Raw genomic sequence first — 18,492 nt, forward strand, 5'->3', positions numbered from 1 at the left:
TGAGCTCCTTGTACCTACTGCTGTTTTCTCCACACCTCATACTGTCTTTTCCCTCTTTCTCTCTTTCTCTGCGGTTGGTGGCTACTTTCCAAAGCGTCTGATGCCCCAATGTTCCTTCGTCTTGTTGTCAGACGTGAATTTGAAAAGCAACAAAATTAACAAGCCTTTACCACTCACACATGGCAGAAGTTTATACTTTAATTCAATGAGCTAAGAAAAGTGTGTTGTGGGGCCCCTACGAGCCATGGTGCTTGCTTCATCATAATTAGGCATGCAGTCATTAGCCACAGCTCTGATTATGGGTCACTGAGGTCAGTTTCAATAATTCCTCAAAAACCTAACCATGCAGTCCCCCCTAACTGTGTAGTTATCTTGCTTTACTGCTGTTTGTGTGATTAGCTGGGAGGAGCTCACGGCAGCATCCTCCCAATAAAAGTGTAGATGGACCGTTCCTTAACTCTTTCTTGCTTCACATACAGATGGCTTGAGGAGGTACAGGGGAGATGCAGGTCTAATAAACAGAATAGAATATCTGCGCCAGGTGTGTTTCTCTGCATTGGTGTCCCATCACAGGCCCACCAGTGTATGTGTGATCTTTGACTCCTGCCAGTTCACAAGCAGGCGGCCAGGAAACGGTTTCAGCCTATCAACCACTGAGGAGATAAAGCCTTTGTATAAGGAATGAGGAAGCAATGAACACATTCAGCCTATCACAGGAGTAGCCCTGAGTGTTCCGAATTATAATTTCTTCATGTCATTGAACGTTATTGAGCCCAAGTAGCTCGCCTTGATCGTATAGTGGTTAGTACTCTGCGTTGTGGCCGCAGCAACCTCGGTTCGAATCCGAGTCACGGCATTGTGGTTGGCAATGTCACGGCAGTTGGGTTTTTCCTTTACAGAATTCCCAAATGTACCAGTTGTTTTTGTAAAATGTCTATTAAAAACAGATCCTTTTCAATATTTAAACGATCTAACAACAAATTATTTAAACACACATGATTATAAGATGTAGGCATACTGTACTTACTGACATAAATTATCGTTCTTGAACATATTTGCGGTAAGGGGAGCGGAGCTCTCCCCCAGGCCAATCAGAATGCATATGAATGCAGTTGCAGTTGAGTGACCTGTGTTGTGGCTGTCTACAGGGAATGCACATATGTAGCTGTCTCGCAGCCCAATCCAGACGTCAATCGAAGACAGGTTTCAATGCAAATAGAGCAGTAAGTGCAGAGAAATGCTCACTCTCTAAAAATGGCATTTATACAATAGTAAGATTAAATCCAACCTCACCAGTAGATAGGATTTATCAATAAATAAATAAAGCTTCTCCTCTCTGATATGGAATTACCCCCCAAAAAGTATAAGGGAATACCCAATGCTAACCTATGAGAGGGGCAGACCTCACAGTAGTGAAAAATGTAATAGACTGTTTGATACTGCTAGGACATACAAACTACCACAGTACATGTCTTACCTTTTACTTACATAGCATGATGCCCCTAGGACTACCTAGGGCCTACCTTAGGGGTTACTGATATGTAATAAAATTGGAGTTTAAGGCTTGGCAAGTAGTTTTAAATGCCAAGTCGAAGTGTCAGTACACTGCAGCACAGGCACTGCAGTACCAGGCTTGAGACAGGTTTGAAATGCTATTTCTTTGGGCGGCACAATCAGTCCCTGGGTATATGGTATACCACTTTACAAGGGGCTTTCAAGTAAATTAAATCTGTCAGTCAGGTATACTCCAATTATACACATGATTAGGGAAGAAGCACGTGCACTTCAGCACTGATTAGTAGCGATAAATTGATCAGAGTCCTAAGGCCAACAAAAAGATACAGCAAAATGCGGAGGTGAAAAGCAATAAGGTGGGGTTGGGACCACCTTAAGAATGCAAGGTCTAACAAAAACGAACTAAGGATAACATGAGTAAAACATCAGGTTTCTCTACAGCATTTGGTGAGACAAGTGGGCCTTCTTTTATCTTCCATAAATGCAATCTTTCCCGGACCCCTTTATTATATAGCTCTTCAAGGAAAAAATATAAAGCACTTACAAAGGAGCCTCAAATACTCAAAGATGGTAGACTTCTTTAATATGGGACATATACTAAATGCAGCAAGAAAACAGAGTGCAATAGGGTCCAAAAAACTTGAGTGACCCATGAGAGTATGCATGCAAGCCTATGGTATTCCAAACTAGAGATATACGCATGCAATTTTTGTTTTTAGGAGAGAATGTGCCTGCTGAAAAAAACCTTATTTTTAAAAAGTGCATTGCAGAATATCAGGAATTTGCTGTGGGACACCTTGAAAACTTGCATACAGATTATGTGCACACACCTTGCAGTCAGTTGTTGTGGCCGAGTGGTTAAGGCGATGGACTAGAAATCCATTGGGGTCTCCCCGCGCAGGTTCGAATCCTGCCGACAACGACAATCTTTTTAACATCGGCTACAATTTCAGAAGTTAACCTTTAGTATTTCTTCCATGTCAGTTTTATAAATAGGTGGCTTATTTTGGTGTCACTATTGCCATAGCACATATTTATTATCGCTCCCCCTTTCATATCTTTGCTATAACTCTCGTCCTTCATTAGCGCTGGTGCAAACGCTTCAAATTATTATACCCTGGCTCTCTCGGTCATACCTGTGCATGCACTTGAAACTTACTTTACCAATAAAAGAAGAAAATAGAGAAATAAAATAAAAGTGCTAGCTGGATTAGGCAAACACACTTCATAAAACTGCATTTTCTTTTCTATTCTCCCCCGTGTTACAAGCTTAACTGCTCCCTGTGTAATTTCTCTTAACCTGCTGTTCCTGGAAGAGAATTTCATCTACAAGCTCTTTCTGTGTTTTTTCCTAGTCTTTTCTTTCCCTTTTCTTAGATTTGTAACTGTTCCTTTACGTGCTCTATTTAGGCGCCATTAATCTCATTTGAGCTCCTTGTACCTGCTGCTGTTTTCTCCACACCTCATACTGTCTTTTCCCTCTTTCTCTCTTTCTCTGCGGTTGGTGGCTACTTTCCAAAGCGTCTGATGCCCCAATGTTCCTTCGTCTTGTAGTCAGACGTGAATTTGAAAAGCAGCAAAATTAACAAGCCTTTACCACTCACACATGGCAGAAGTTTATACTTTAATTCAATGAGCTAAGAAAAGTGTGTTGTGGGGCCCCTACGAGCCATGGTGCTTGCTTCATCATAATTAGGCATGCAGTCATTAGCCACAGCTCTGATTATGGGTCACTGAGGTCAGTTTCAATAATTCCTCAAAAACCTAACCATGCAGTCCCCCCTAACTGTGTAGTTATCTTGCTTTACTGCTGTTTGTGTGATTAGCTGGGAGGAGCTCACGGCAGCATCCTCCCAATAAAAGTGTAGATGGACCGTTCCTTAACTCTTTCTTGCTTCACATACAGATGGCTTGAGGAGGTACAGGGGAGATGCAGGTCTAATAAACAGAATAGAATATCTGCGCCAGGTGTGTTTCTCTGCATTGGTGTCCCATCACAGGCCCACCAGTGTATGTGTGATCTTTGACTCCTGCCAGTTCACAAGCAGGCGGCCAGGAAACGGTTTCAGCCTATCGACCACTGAGGAGATAAAGCCTTTGTATAAGGAATGAGGAAGCAATGAACACATTCAGCCTATCACAGGAGTAGCCCTGAGTGTTCCGAATTATAATTTCTTCATGTCACTGTACGTTATTGAGCCCAAGTAGCTCGCCGTGATCGTATAGTGGTTAGTACTCTGCGTTGTGGCCGCAGCAACCTCGGTTCGAATCCGAGTCACGGCATTGTGGTTGGCAATGTCACGGCAGTGGGGTTTTTCCTTTACAGAATTCCCAAATGTACCAGTTGTTTTTGTAAAATGTCTATTAAAAACAGATCCTTTTCAATATTTAAACGATCTAACAACAAATTATTTAAACACACATGATTATAAGATGTAGGTATACTGTACTTACTGACATAAATTATCGTTCTTGAACATATTTGCGGTAAGGGGAGCGGAGCTCTCCCCCAGGCCAATCAGAATGCAGATGAATGCAGTTGCAGTTGAGTGACTTGTGTTGTGGCTGTCTACAGGGAATGCACATATGTAGCTGTCTCGCAGCCCAATCCAGACGTCAATCGAAGACAGGTTTCAATGCAAATAGAGCAGTAAGTGCAGAGAAATGCTCACTCTCTAAAAATGGCATTTATAGAATAGTAAGATTAAATCCAACCTCACCAGTAGATAGGATTTATCAATAAATAAATAAAGCTTCTCCTCTCTGATATGGAATTACCCCCCAAAAAGTATAAGGGAATACCCAATGCTAACCTATGAGAGGGGCAGACCTCACAGTAGTGAAAAATGTAATAGACTGTTTGATACTACTAGGACATACAAACTACCACAGTACATGTCTTACCTTTTACTTACATAGCATGATGCCCCTAGGACTACCTAGGGCCTACCTTAGGGGTTACTGATATGTAATAAAATTGGAGTTTAAGGCTTGGCAAGTAGTTTTAAATGTCAAGTCGAAGTGGCAGTACACTGCAGCACAGGCACTGCAGTAGCAGGCTTGAGACAGGTTTGAAATGCTATTTCTTTGGGCGGCACAATCAGTCCCTGGGTATATGGTATACCACTTTACAAGGGGCTTTCATGTAAATTAAATCTGTCAGTCAGGTATACTCCAATTATACACATGATTAGGGAAGAAGCATGTGCACTTCAGCACTGATTAGTAGCGATAAAGTGATCAGAGTCCTAAGGCCAACAAAAAGATACAGCAAAATGCGGAGGTGAAAAGCAATAAGGTGGGGTTGGGACCACCTTAAGAATGCAAGGTCTAACAAAAACGAACTAAGGATAACATGAGTAAAACATCAGGTTTCTCTACAGCATTTGGTGAGACAAGTGGGCCTTCTTTTATCTTCCATAAATGCAATCCTTCCCGGACCCCTTTATTATATAGCTCTTCAAGGAAAAAATATAAAGCACTTACAAAGGAGCCTCATATACTCAAAGATGGTAGACTTCTTTAATATGGGACATATACTAAAAGCAGCACGAAAACAGAGTGCAATAGGGTCCAAAAAACTTGAGTGACCCATGAGAGTATGCATGCAAGCCTATGGTATTCCAAACTAGAGATATACGCATGCAATTTTTGTTTTTAGGAGAGAATGTGCCTGCTGAAAAAAACCTTATTTTTAAAAAGTGCATTGCAGAATATCAGGAATTTGCTGTGGGACACCTTGAAAACTTGCATACAGATTATGTGCACACATCTTGCAGTCAGTTGTTGTGGCCGAGTGGTTAAGGTGATGGACTAGAAATCCATTGGGGTCTCCCCGCGCAGGTTCGAATCCTGCCGACAACGAGAATCTTTTTAACATCGGCTACAATTTCAGAAGTTAACCTTTAGTATTTCTTCCATGTCAGTTTTATAAATAGGTGGCTTATTTTGGTGTCACTATTGCCATATCACATATTTATTATCGCTCCCCCTTTCATATCTTTGCTATAACTCTCGTCCTTCATTAGCGCTGGTGCAAACGCTTCAAATTATTATACCCTGGCTCTCTCGGTCATACCTGTGCATGCACTTGAAACTTACTTTACCAATAAAAGAAGCAAATAGAGAAATAAAATAAAAGTGCTAGCTGGATTAGGCAAACACACTTCATAAAACTGCATTTTCTTTTCTATTCTCCCCCGTGTTACAAGCTTAACTGCTCCCTGTGTAATTTCTCTTAACCTGCTGTTCCTGGAAGAGAATTTCATCTACAAGCTCTTTCTGTGTTTTTTCCTAGTCTTTTCTTTCCCTTTTCTTAGATTTGTAACTGTTCCTTTACGTGCTCTATTTAGGCGCCATTAATCTCATTTGAGCTCCTTGTACCTACTGCTGTTTTCTCCACACCTCATACTGTCTTTTCCCTCTTTCTCTCTTTCTCTGCGGTTGGTGGCTACTTTCCAAAGCGTCTGATGCCCCAATGTTCCTTCGTCTTGTTGTCAGACGTGAATTTGAAAAGCAACAAAATTAACAAGCCTTTACCACTCACACATGGCAGAAGTTTATACTTTAATTCAATGAGCTAAGAAAAGTGTGTTGTGGGGCCCCTACGAGCCATGGTGCTTGCTTCATCATAATTAGGCATGCAGTCATTAGCCACAGCTCTGATTATGGGTCACTGAGGTCAGTTTCAATAATTCCTCAAAAACCTAACCATGCAGTCCCCCCTAACTGTGTAGTTATCTTGCTTTACTGCTGTTTGTGTGATTAGCTGGGAGGAGCTCACGGCAGCATCCTCCCAATAAAAGTGTAGATGGACCGTTCCTTAACTCTTTCTTGCTTCACATACAGATGGCTTGAGGAGGTACAGGGGAGATGCAGGTCTAATAAACAGAATAGAATATCTGCGCCAGGTGTGTTTCTCTGCATTGGTGTCCCATCACAGGCCCACCAGTGTATGTGTGATCTTTGACTCCTGCCAGTTCACAAGCAGGCGGCCAGGAAACGGTTTCAGCCTATCAACCACTGAGGAGATAAAGCCTTTGTATAAGGAATGAGGAAGCAATGAACACATTCAGCCTATCACAGGAGTAGCCCTGAGTGTTCCGAATTATAATTTCTTCATGTCATTGTACGTTATTGAGCCCAAGTAGCTCGCCTTGATCGTATAGTGGTTAGTACTCTGCGTTGTGGCCGCAGCAACCTCGGTTCGAATCCGAGTCACGGCATTGTGGTTGGCAATGTCACGGCAGTTGGGTTTTCCCTTTACAGAATTCCCAAATGTACCAGTTGTTTTTGTAAAATGTCTATTAAAAACAGATCCTTTTCAATATTTAAACGATCTAACAACAAATTATTTAAACACACATGATTATAAGATGTAGGCATACTGTACTTACTGACATAAATTATCGTTCTTGAACATATTTGCGGTAAGGGGAGCGGAGCTCTCCCCCAGGCCAATCAGAATGCATATGAATGCAGTTGCAGTTGAGTGACCTGTGTTGTGGCTGTCTACAGGGAATGCACATATGTAGCTGTCTCGCAGCCCAATCCAGACGTCAATCGAAGACAGGTTTCAATGCAAATAGAGCAGTAAGTGCAGAGAAATGCTCACTCTCTAAAAATGGCATTTATACAATAGTAAGATTAAATCCAACCTCACCAGTAGATAGGATTTATCAATAAATAAATAAAGCTTCTCCTCTCTGATATGGAATTACCCCCCAAAAAGTATAAGGGAATACCCAATGCTAACCTATGAGAGGGGCAGACCTCACAGTAGTGAAAAATGTAATAGACTGTTTGATACTGCTAGGACATACAAACTACCACAGTACATGTCTTACCTTTTACTTACATAGCATGATGCCCCTAGGACTACCTAGGGCCTACCTTAGGGGTTACTGATATGTAATAAAATTGGAGTTTAAGGCTTGGCAAGTAGTTTTAAATGCCAAGTCGAAGTGTCAGTACACTGCAGCACATGCACTGCAGTACCAGGCTTGAGACAGGTTTGAAATGCTATTTCTTTGGGCGGCACAATCAGTCCCTGGGTATATGGTATACCACTTTACAAGGGGCTTTCAAGTAAATTAAATCTGTCAGTCAGGTATACTCCAATTATACACATGATTAGGGAAGAAGCACGTGCACTTCAGCACTGATTAGTAGCGATAAATTGATCAGAGTCCTAAGGCCAACAAAAAGATACAGCAAAATGCGGAGGTGAAAAGCAATAAGGTGGGGTTGGGACCACCTTAAGAATGCAAGGTCTAACAAAAACGAACTAAGGATAACATGAGTAAAACATCAGGTTTCTTTACAGCATTTGGTGAGACAAGTGGGCCTTCTTTTATCTTCCATAAATGCAATCTTTCCCGGACCCCTTTATTATATAGCTCTTCAAGGAAAAAATATAAAGCACTTACAAAGGAGCCTCAAATACTCAAAGATGGTAGACTTCTTTAATATGGGACATATACTAAATGCAGCACGAAAACAGAGTGCAATAGGGTCCAAAAAACTTGAGTGACCCATGAGAGTATGCATGCAAGCCTATGGTATTCCAAACTAGAGATATACGCATGCAATTTTTGTTTTTAGGAGAGAATGTGCCTGCTGAAAAAAACCTTATTTTTAAAAAGTGCATTGCAGAATATCAGGAATTTGCTGTGGGACACCTTGAAAACTTGCATACAGATTATGTGCACACATCTTGCAGTCAGTTGTTGTGGCCGAGTGGTTAAGGCGATGGACTAGAAATCCATTGGGGTCTCCCCGCGCAGGTTCGAATCCTGCCGACAACGAGAATCTTTTTAACATCGGCTACAATTTCAGAAGTTAACCTTTAGTATTTCTTCCATGTCAGTTTTATAAATAGGTGGCTTATTTTGGTGTCACTATTGCCATATCACATATTTATTATCGCTCCCCCTTTCATATCTTTGCTATAACTCTCGTCCTTCATTAGCGCTGGTGCAAACGCTTCAAATTATTATACCCTGGCTCTCTCGGTCATACCTGTGCATGCACTTGAAACTTACTTTACCAATAAAAGAAGCAAATAGAGAAATAAAATAAAAGTGCTAGCTGGATTAGGCAAACACACTTCATAAAACTGCATTTTCTTTTCTATTCTCCCCCGTGTTACAAGCTTAACTGCTCCCTGTGTAATTTCTCTTAACCTGCTGTTCCTGGAAGAGAATTTCATCTACAAGCTCTTTCTGTGTTTTTTCCTAGTCTTTTCTTTCCCTTTTCTTAGATTTGTAACTGTTCCTTTACGTGCTCTATTTAGGCGCCATTAATCTCATTTGAGCTCCTTGTACCTACTGCTGTTTTCTCCACACCTCATACTGTCTTTTCCCTCTTTCTCTCTTTCTCTGCGGTTGGTGGCTACTTTCCAAAGCGTCTGATGCCCCAATGTTCCTTCGTCTTGTTGTCAGACGTGAATTTGAAAAGCAACAAAATTAACAAGCCTTTACCACTCACACATGGCAGAAGTTTATACTTTAATTCAATGAGCTAAGAAAAGTGTGTTGTGGGGCCCCTACGAGCCATGGTGCTTGCTTCATCATAATTAGGCATGCAGTCATTAGCCACAGCTCTGATTATGGGTCACTGAGGTCAGTTTCAATAATTCCTCAAAAACCTAACCATGCAGTCCCCCCTAACTGTGTAGTTATCTTGCTTTACTGCTGTTTGTGTGATTAGCTGGGAGGAGCTCACGGCAGCATCCTCCCAATAAAAGTGTAGATGGACCGTTCCTTAACTCTTTCTTGCTTCACATACAGATGGCTTGATGAGGTACAGGGGAGATGCAGGTCTAATAAACAGAATAGAATATCTGCGCCAGGTGTGTTTCTCTGCATTGGTGTCCCAACACAGGCCCACCAGTGTATGTGTGATCTTTGACTCCTGCCAGTTCACAAGCAGGCGGCCAGGAAACGGTTTCAGCCTATCGACCACTGAGGAGATAAAGCCTTTGTATAAGGAATGAGGAAGCAATGAACACATTCAGCCTATCACAGGAGTAGCCCTGAGTGTTCCGAATTATAATTTCTTCATGTCACTGTACGTTATTGAGCCCAAGTAGCTCGCCGTGATCATATAGTGGTTAGTACTCTGCGTTGTGGCCGCAGCAACCTCGGTTCGAATCCGAGTCACGGCATTGTGGTTGGCAATGTCACGGCAGTTGGGTTTTTCCTTTACAGAATTCCCAAATGTACCAGTTGTTTTTGTAAAATGTCTATTAAAAACAGATCCTTTTCAATATTTAAACGATCTAACAACAAATTATTTAAACACACATGATTATAAGATGTAGGTATACTGTACTTACTGACATAAATTATCGTTCTTGAACATATTTGCGGTAAGGGGAGCGGAGCTCTCCCCCAGGCCAATCAGAATGCAGATGAATGCAGTTGCAGTTGAGTGACCTGTGTTGTGGCTGTCTACAGGGAATGCACATATGTAGCTGTCTCGCAGCCCAATCCAGACGTCAATCGAAGACAGGTTTCAATGCAAATAGAGCAGTAAGTGCAGAGAAATGCTCACTCTCTAAAAATGGCATTTATAGAATAGTAAGATTAAATCCAACCTCACCAGTAGATAGGATTTATCAATAAATAAATAAAGCTTCTCCTCTCTGATATGGAATTACCCCCCAAAAAGTATAAGGGAATACCCAATGCTAACCTATGAGAGGGGCAGACCTCACAGTAGTGAAAAATGTAATAGACTGTTTGATACTACTAGGACATACAAACTACCACAGTACATGTCTTACCTTTTACTTACATAGCATGATGCCCCTAGGACTACCTAGGGCCTACCTTAGGGGTTACTGATATGTAATAAAATTGGAGTTTAAGGCTTGGCAAGTAGTTTTAAATGTCAAGTCGAAGTGGCAGTACACTGCAGCACAGGCACTGCAGTAGCAGGCTTGAGACAGGTTTGAAATGCTATTTCTTTGGGCGGCACAATCAGTCCCTGGGTATATGGTATACCACTTTACAAGGGGCTTTCATGTAAATTAAATCTGTCAGTCAGGTATACTCCAATTATACACATGATTAGGGAAGAAGCATGTGCACTTCAGCACTGATTAGTAGCGATAAAGTGATCAGAGTCCTAAGGCCAACAAAAAGATACAGCAAAATGCGGAGGTGAAAAGCAATAAGGTGGGGTTGGGACCACCTTAAGAATGCAAGGTCTAACAAAAACGAACTAAGGATAACATGAGTAAAACATCAGGTTTCTCTACAGCATTTGGTGAGACAAGTGGGCCTTCTTTTATCTTCCATAAATGCAATCCTTCCCGGACCCCTTTATTATATAGCTCTTCAAGGAAAAAATATAAAGCACTTACAAAGGAGCCTCATATACTCAAAGATGGTAGACTTCTTTAATATGGGACATATACTAAAAGCAGCACGAAAACAGAGTGCAATAGGGTCCAAAAAACTTGAGTGACCCATGAGAGTATGCATGCAAGCCTATGGTATTCCAAACTAGAGATATACGCATGCAATTTTTGTTTTTAGGAGAGAATGTGCCTGCTGAAAAAACCCTTATTTTTAAAAAGTGCATTGCAGAATATCAGGAATTTGCTGTGGGACACCTTGAAAACTTGCATACAGATTATGTGCACACATCTTGCAGTCAGTTGTTGTGGCCGAGTGGTTAAGGCGATGGACTAGAAATCCATTGGGGTCTCCCCGCGCAGGTTCGAATCCTGCTGACAACGAGCATCTTTTTAACATCGGCTACAATTTCAGAAGTTAACCTTTAGTATTTCTTCCATGTCAGTTTTATAAATAGGTGGCTTATTTTGGTGTCACTATTGCCATATCACATATTTATTATCGCTCCCCCTTTCATATCTTTGCTATAACTCTCGTCCTTCATTAGCGCTGGTGCAAACGCTTCAAATTATTATACCCTGGCTCTCTCGGTCATACCTGTGCATGCACTTGAAACTTACTTTACCAATAAAAGAAGCAAATAGAGAAATAAAATAAAAGTGCTAGCTGGATTAGGCAAACACACTTCATAAAACTGCATTTTCTTTTCTATTCTCCCCCGTGTTACAAGCTTAACTGCTCTCTGTGTAATTTCTCTTAACCTGCTGTTCCTGGAAGAGAATTTCATCTACAAGCTCTTTCTGTGTTTTTTCCTAGTCTTTTCTTTCCCTTTTCTTAGATTTGTAACTGTTCCTTTACGTGCTCTATTTAGGCGCCATTAATCTCATTTGAGCTCCTTGTACCTGCTGCTGTTTTCTCCACACCTCATACTATCTTTTCCCTCTTTCTCTCTTTCTCTGCGGTTGGTGGCTACTTTCCAAAGCGTCTGATGCCCCAATGTTCCTTCGTCTTGTTGTCAGACGTGAATTTGAAAAGCAACAAAATTAACAAGCCTTTACCACTCACACATGGCAGAAGTTTATACTTTAATTCAATGAGCTAAGAAAAGTGTGTTGTGGGGCCCCTACGAGCCATGGTGCTTGCTTCATCATAATTAGGCATGCAGTCATTAGCCACAGCTCTGATTATGGGTCACTGAGGTCAGTTTCAATAATTCCTCAAAAACCTAACCATGCAGTCCCCCCTAACTGTGTAGTTATCTTGCTTTACTGCTGTTTGTGTGATTAGCTGGGAGGAGCTCACGGCAGCATCCTCCCAATAAAAGTGTAGATGGACCGTTCCTTAACTCTTTCTTGCTTCAAATACAGATGGCTTGAGGAGGTACAGGGGGGATGCAGGTCTAAGATGCAGGTCTAATAAACAGAATAGAATATCTGCGCCAGGTGTGTTTCTCTGCATTGGTGTCCCATCATAGGCCCACCAGTGTATGTGTGATCTTTGACTCCTGCCAGTTCACAAGCAGGCGGCCAGGAAACGGTTTCAGCCTATCAACCACTGAGGAGATAAAGCCTTTGTATAAGGAATGAGGAAGCAATGAACACATTCAGCCTATCACAGGAGTAGCCCTGAGTGTTCCGAATTATAATTTCTTCATGTCACTGTACGTTATTGAGCCCAAGTAGCTCGCCGTGATCGTATAGTGGTTAGTACTCTGCGTTGTGGCCGCAGCAACCTCGGTTCGAATCCGAGTCACGGCATTGTGGTTGGCAATGTCACGGCAGTGGGGTTTTTCCTTTACAGAATTCCCAAATGTACCAGTTGTTTTTGTAAAATGTCTATTAAAAACAGATCCTTTTCAATATTTAAACGATCTAACAACAAATTATTTAAACACACATGATTATAAGATGTAGGTGTACTGTACTTACTGACATAAATTATCGTTCTTGAACATATTTGCGGTAAGGGAAGCGGAGCTCTCCCCCAGGCCAATCAGAATGCAGATGAATGCAGTTGCAGTTGAGTGACCTGTGTTGTGGCTGTCTACGGGGAATGCACATATGTAGCTGTCTCGCAGCCCAATCCAGATGTCAATCGAAGACAGGTTTCAATGCAAATAGAGCAGTAAGTGCAGAGAAATGCTCACTCTCTAAAAATGGCATTTATACAATAGTAAGATTAAATCCAACCTCACCAGTAGATAGGATTTATCAATAAATAAATAAAGCTTCTCCTCTCTGATATGGAATTACCCCCCAAAAAGTATAAGGGAATACCCAATGCTAACCTATGAGAGGGGCAGACCTCACAGTAGTGAAAAATGTAATAGACTGTTTGATACTACTAGGACATACAAACTACCACAGTACATGTCTTACCTTTTACTTACATAGCATGATGCCCCTAGGACTACCTAGGGCCTACCTTAGGGGTTACTGATATGTAATCAAATTGGAGTTTAAGGCATGGCAAGTAGTTTTAAATGTCAAGTCGAAGTGGCAGTACACTGCAGCACAGGCACTGCAGTAGCAGGCTTGAGACAGGTTTGAAATGCTATTTCTTTGGGCGGCACAATCAGTCCCTGGGTATATGGTATACCACTTTACAAGGGGCTTTCAAGTAAATTAAATCTGTCAGTCAGGTATACTCCAATTATACACATGATTAGGGAAGAAGCACATGCACTTCAGCACTGATTAGTAGCGATAAAGTGATCAGAGTCCCAAGGCCAACAAAAAGATACAGCAAAATGCGGAGGTGAAAAGCAATAAGGTGGGGTTGGGACCACCTTAAGAATGCAAGGTCTAACAAAAACGAACTAAGGATAACATGAGTAAAACATCAGGTTTCTCTACAGCATTTGGTGAGACAAGTGGGCCTTCTTTTATCTTCCATAAATGCAATCCTTCCCGGACCCCTTTATTATATAGCTCTTCAAGGAAAAAATATAAAGCACTTACAAAGGAGCCTCAAATACTCAAAGATGGTAGACTTCTTTAATATGGGACATATACTAAGAGCAGCACGAAAACAGAGTGCAATAGGGTCCAAAAAACTTGAGTGACCCATGAGAGTATGCATGCAAGCCTATGGTATTCCAAACTAGAGATATACGCATGCAATTTTTGTTTTTAGGAGAGAATGTGCCTGCTGAAAAAAACCTTATTTTTAAAAAGTGCATTGCAGAATATCAGGAATTTGCTGTGGGACACCTTGAAAACTTGCATACAGATTATGTGCACGCACCTTGCAGTCAGTTGTTGTGGCCGAGTGGTTAAGGCGATGGACTAGAAATCCATTGGGGTCTCCCCGTGCAGGTTCGAATTCTGCCGACAACGAGAATCTTTCTAACATCGGCTACAATTTCAGAAGTTAACCTTTAGTATTTCTTCCATGTCAGTTTTATAAATAGGTGGCTTATTTTGGTGTCACTATTGCCATATCACATATTTATTATCGCTCCCCCTTTCATATCTTTGCTATAACTCTCGTCCTTCATTAGCGCTGGTGCAAACGCTTCAAATTATTATACCCTGGCTCTCTCGGTCATACCTGTGCATGCACTTGAAACTTACTTTACCAATAAAAGAAGCAAATAGAGAAATAAAATAAAAGTGCTAGCTGGATTAGGCAAACACACTTCATAAAACTGCATTTTCTTTTCTATTCTCCCCCGTGTTACAAGCTTAACTGCTTCCTGTGTAATTTCTCTTAACCTGCTGTTCCTGGAAGAGAATTTCATCTACAAGCTCTTTCTGTGTTTTTTCCTAGTCTTTTCTTTCCCTTTTCTTAGATTTGTAACTGTTCCTTTACGTGCTCTATTTAGGCGCCATTAATCTCATTTGAGCTCCTTGTACCTGCTGCTGTTTTCTCCACACCTCATACTGTCTTTTCCCTCTTTCTATCTTTCTCTGCGGTTGGTGGCTACTTTCCAAAGCGTCTGATGCCCCAATGTTCCTTCGTCTTGTTGTCAGACGTGAATTTGAAAAGCAACAAAATTAACAAGCCTTTACCACTCACACATGGCAGAAGTTTATACTTTAATTCAATGAGCTAAGAAAAGTGTGTTGTGGGGCCCCTACGAGCCATGGTGCTTGCTTCATCATAATTAGGCATGCAGTCATTAGCCACAGCTCTGATTATGGGTCACTGAGGTCAGTTTCAATAATTCCTCAAAAACCTAACCATGCAGTCCCCCCTAACTGTGTAGTTATCTTGCTTTACTGCTGTTTGTGTGATTAGCTGGGAGGAGCTCACGGCAGCATCCTCCCAATAAAAGTGTAGATGGACCGTTCCTTAACTCTTTCTTGCTTCACATACAGATGGCTTGAGGAGGTAGAGGGGAGATGCAGGTCTAATAAACAGAATAGAATATCTGCGCCAGGTGTGTTTCTCTGCATTGGTGTCCCATCACAGGCCCACCAGTGTATGTGTGATCTTTGACTCCTGCCAGTTCACAAGCAGGCGGCCAGGAAACGGTTTCAGCCTATCAACCACTGAGGAGATAAAGCCTTTGTATAAGGAATGAGGAAGCAATGAACACATTCAGCCTATCACAGGAGTAGCCCTGAGTGTTCCGAATTATAATTTCTTCATGTCATTGTACGTTATTGAGCCCAAGTAGCTCACCTTGATAGTATAGTGGTTAGTACTCTGCGTTGTGGCCGCAGCAACCTCGGTTCGAATCCGAGTCACGGCATTGTGGTTGGCAATTTCACAGCAGTTGGGTTTTTCCTTTACAGAATTCCCAAATGTACCAGTTGTTTTTGTAAAATGTCTATTAAAAACAGATCCTTTTCAATATTTAAACGATCGAACAACAAATTATTTAAACACACATGATTATAAGATGTAGGTATACTGTACTTACTGACATAAATTATCGTTCTTGAACATATTTGCGGTAAGGGGAGCGGAGCTCTCCCCCAGGCCAATCAGAATGCAGATGAATGCAGTTGCAGTTGAGTGACCTGTGTTGTGGCTGTCTACAGGGAATGCACATATGTAGCTGTCTCGCAGCCCAATCCAGACGTCAATCGAAGACAGGTTTCAATGCAAATAGAGCAGTAAGTGCAGAGAAATGCTCACTCTCTAAAAATGGCATTTATACAATAGTAAGATTAAATCCAACCTCACCAGTAGATAGGATTTATCAATAAATAAATAAAGCTTCTCCTCTCTGATATGGAATTACCCCGCAAAAAGTATAAGGGAATACCCAATGCTAACCTATGAGAGGGGCAGACCTCACAGTAGTGAAAAATGTAATAGACTGTTTGATACTACTAGGACATACAAACTACCACAGTACATGTCTTACCTTTTACTTACATAGCATGATGCCCCTAGGACTACCTAGGGCCTACCTTCGGGGTTACTGATATGTAATAAAATTGGAGTTTAAGGCTTGGCAAGTAGTTTTAAATGCCAAGTCGAAATGGCAGTACACTGCAGCACAGGCACTGCAGTAGCAGGCTTGAGACAGGTTTGAAATGCTATTTCTTTGGGCAGCACAATCAGTCCCTGGGTATATGGTATACCACTTTACAAGGGGCTTTCAAGTAAATTAAATCTGTCAGTCAGGTATACTCCAATTATACACATGATTAGGGAAGAAGCACGTGCACTTCAGCACTGATTAGTAGCGATAAAGTGATCAGAGTCCTAAGGCCAACAAAAAGATACAGCAAAATGCGGAGGTGAAAAGCAATAAGGTGGGGTTGGGACCACCTTAAGAATGCAAGGTCTAACAAAAACGAACTAAGGATAACATGAGTAAAACATCAGGTTTCTCTACAGCATTTGGTGAGACAAGTGGGCCTTCTTTTATCTTCCATAAATGCAATCCTTCCCGGACCCCTTTATTATATAGCTCTTCAAGGAAAAAATATAAAGCACTTACAAAGGAGCCTCAAATACTCAAAGATGGTAGACTTCTGTAATATGGGACATATACTAAAAGCAGCACAAAAACAGAGTGCAATAGGGTCCAAAAAACTTGAGTGACCCATGAGAGTATGCATGCAAGCCTATGGTATTCCAAACTAGAGATATACGCATGCAATTTTTGTTTTTAGGAGAGAATGTGCCTGCTGAAAAAAACCTTATTTTTAAAAAGTGCATTGCAGAATATCAGGAATTTGCTGTGGGACACCTTGAAAACTTGCATACAGATTATGTGCAAACACCTTGCAGTCAGTTGTTGTGGCCGAGTGGTTAAGGCGATGGACTAGAAATCCATTGGGGTCTCCCCGCGCAGGTTCGAATCCTGCCGACAACGAGAATCTTTTTAACATCGGCTACAATTTCAGAAGTGAACCTTTAGTATTACTTCCATGTCAGTCTTATAAATAGGTGGCTTATTTTGGTGTCACTATTGCCAAATCACATATTTATTATCGCTCCCCCTTTCATATCTTTGCTATAACTCTCGTCTTTCATTAGCGCTGGTGCAAACGCTTCAAATTATTATACCCTGGCTCTCTCGGTCATACCTGTGCATGCACTTGAAACTTACTTTACCAATAAAAGAAGCAAATAGAGAAATAAAATAAAAGTGCTAGCTGGATTAGGCAAACACACTTCATAAAACTGCATTTTCTTTTCTATTCTCCCCCGTGTTACAAGCTTAACTGCTCCCTGTGTAATTTCTCTTAACCTGCTGTTCCTGGAAGAGAATTTCATCTACAAGCTCTTTCTGTGTTTTTTCCTAGTCTTTTCTTAGATTTATAACTGTTCCTTTACGTGCTCTATTTAGGCGCCATTAATCTCATTTGAGCTCCTTGTACCTGCTGCTGTTTTCTCCACACCTCATACTGTCTTTTTCCTCTTTCTCTCTTTCTCTGCAGTTGGTGGCTACTTTCCAAAGCGTCTGATGCCCCAATGTTCCTTCGTCTTGTTGTCAGACGTGAATTTGAAAAGCAACAAAATTAACACGCCTTTACCACTCACACATGGCAGAAGTTTATACTTTAATTCAATGAGCTAAGAAAAGTGTGTTGTGGGGCCCCTACGAGCCATGGTGCTTGCTTCATCATAATTAGGCATGCAGTCATTAGCCACAGCTCTGATTATGGGTCACTGAGGTCAGTTTCAATAATTCCTCAAAAACCTAACCATGCAGTCCCCCCTAACTGTGTAGTTATCTTGCTTTACTGCTGTTTGTGTGATTAGCTGGGAGGAGCTCAAGGCAGCATCCTCCCAATAAAAGTGTAGATGGACCGTTCCTTAACTCTTTCTTGCTTCACATACAGATGGCTTGAGGAGGTACAGGGGAGATGCAGGTCTAATAAACAGAATAGAATATCTGCGCCAGGTGTGTTTCTCTGCATTGGTGTCCCATCACAGGCCCACCAGTGTATGTGTGATCTTTGACTCCTGCCAGTTCACAAGCAGGCGGCCAGGAAACGGTTTCAGCCTATCAACCACTGAGGAGATAAAGCCTTTGTATAAGGAATGAGGAAGCAATGAACACATTCAGCCTATCACAGGAGTAGCCCTGAGTGTTCCGAATTATAATTTCTTCATGTCACTGTACGTTATTGAGCCCAAGTAGCTCGCCGTGATCGTATAGTGGTTAGTACTCTGCGTTGTGGCCGCAGCAACCTCTGTT

The 18,492-nt window shown here is 41.5% G+C and overlaps 7 non-coding genes across 7 annotated transcripts; all 7 read left to right on the forward strand.

The window, feature by feature from the left end:
• The first annotated feature begins 2,355 nt into the window (after window positions 1-2,355).
• On the forward strand, window positions 2,356-2,437 carry TRNAS-AGA (transfer RNA serine (anticodon AGA)). The gene has a single exon. It is a non-coding gene; the product is annotated as a tRNA-Ser (tRNA).
• Window positions 2,438-3,726: 1,289 nt separating this feature from the next.
• Window positions 3,727-3,798, forward strand: TRNAH-GUG (transfer RNA histidin (anticodon GUG)). Its single transcript has one exon. It is a non-coding gene; the product is annotated as a tRNA-His (tRNA).
• Window positions 3,799-5,297: 1,499 nt separating this feature from the next.
• Window positions 5,298-5,379, forward strand: TRNAS-AGA (transfer RNA serine (anticodon AGA)). Its single transcript has one exon. It is a non-coding gene; the product is annotated as a tRNA-Ser (tRNA).
• Window positions 5,380-8,239: 2,860 nt separating this feature from the next.
• On the forward strand, window positions 8,240-8,321 carry TRNAS-AGA (transfer RNA serine (anticodon AGA)). The gene has a single exon. It is a non-coding gene; the product is annotated as a tRNA-Ser (tRNA).
• Window positions 8,322-11,181: 2,860 nt separating this feature from the next.
• On the forward strand, window positions 11,182-11,263 carry TRNAS-AGA (transfer RNA serine (anticodon AGA)). The gene has a single exon. It is a non-coding gene; the product is annotated as a tRNA-Ser (tRNA).
• Window positions 11,264-12,565: 1,302 nt separating this feature from the next.
• TRNAH-GUG (transfer RNA histidin (anticodon GUG)) lies at window positions 12,566-12,637 on the forward strand. The gene has a single exon. It is a non-coding gene; the product is annotated as a tRNA-His (tRNA).
• A 4,441-nt stretch (window positions 12,638-17,078) lies between these two features.
• On the forward strand, window positions 17,079-17,160 carry TRNAS-AGA (transfer RNA serine (anticodon AGA)). Its single transcript has one exon. It is a non-coding gene; the product is annotated as a tRNA-Ser (tRNA).
• Window positions 17,161-18,492: the final 1,332 nt, after the last annotated feature.

This window comes from Lissotriton vulgaris, unplaced genomic scaffold, assembly GCF_964263255.1.
Source record: "Lissotriton vulgaris unplaced genomic scaffold, aLisVul1.2 SCAFFOLD_301, whole genome shotgun sequence".
In the NCBI taxonomy this organism is placed as follows: domain Eukaryota; kingdom Metazoa; phylum Chordata; class Amphibia; order Caudata; family Salamandridae; genus Lissotriton; species Lissotriton vulgaris.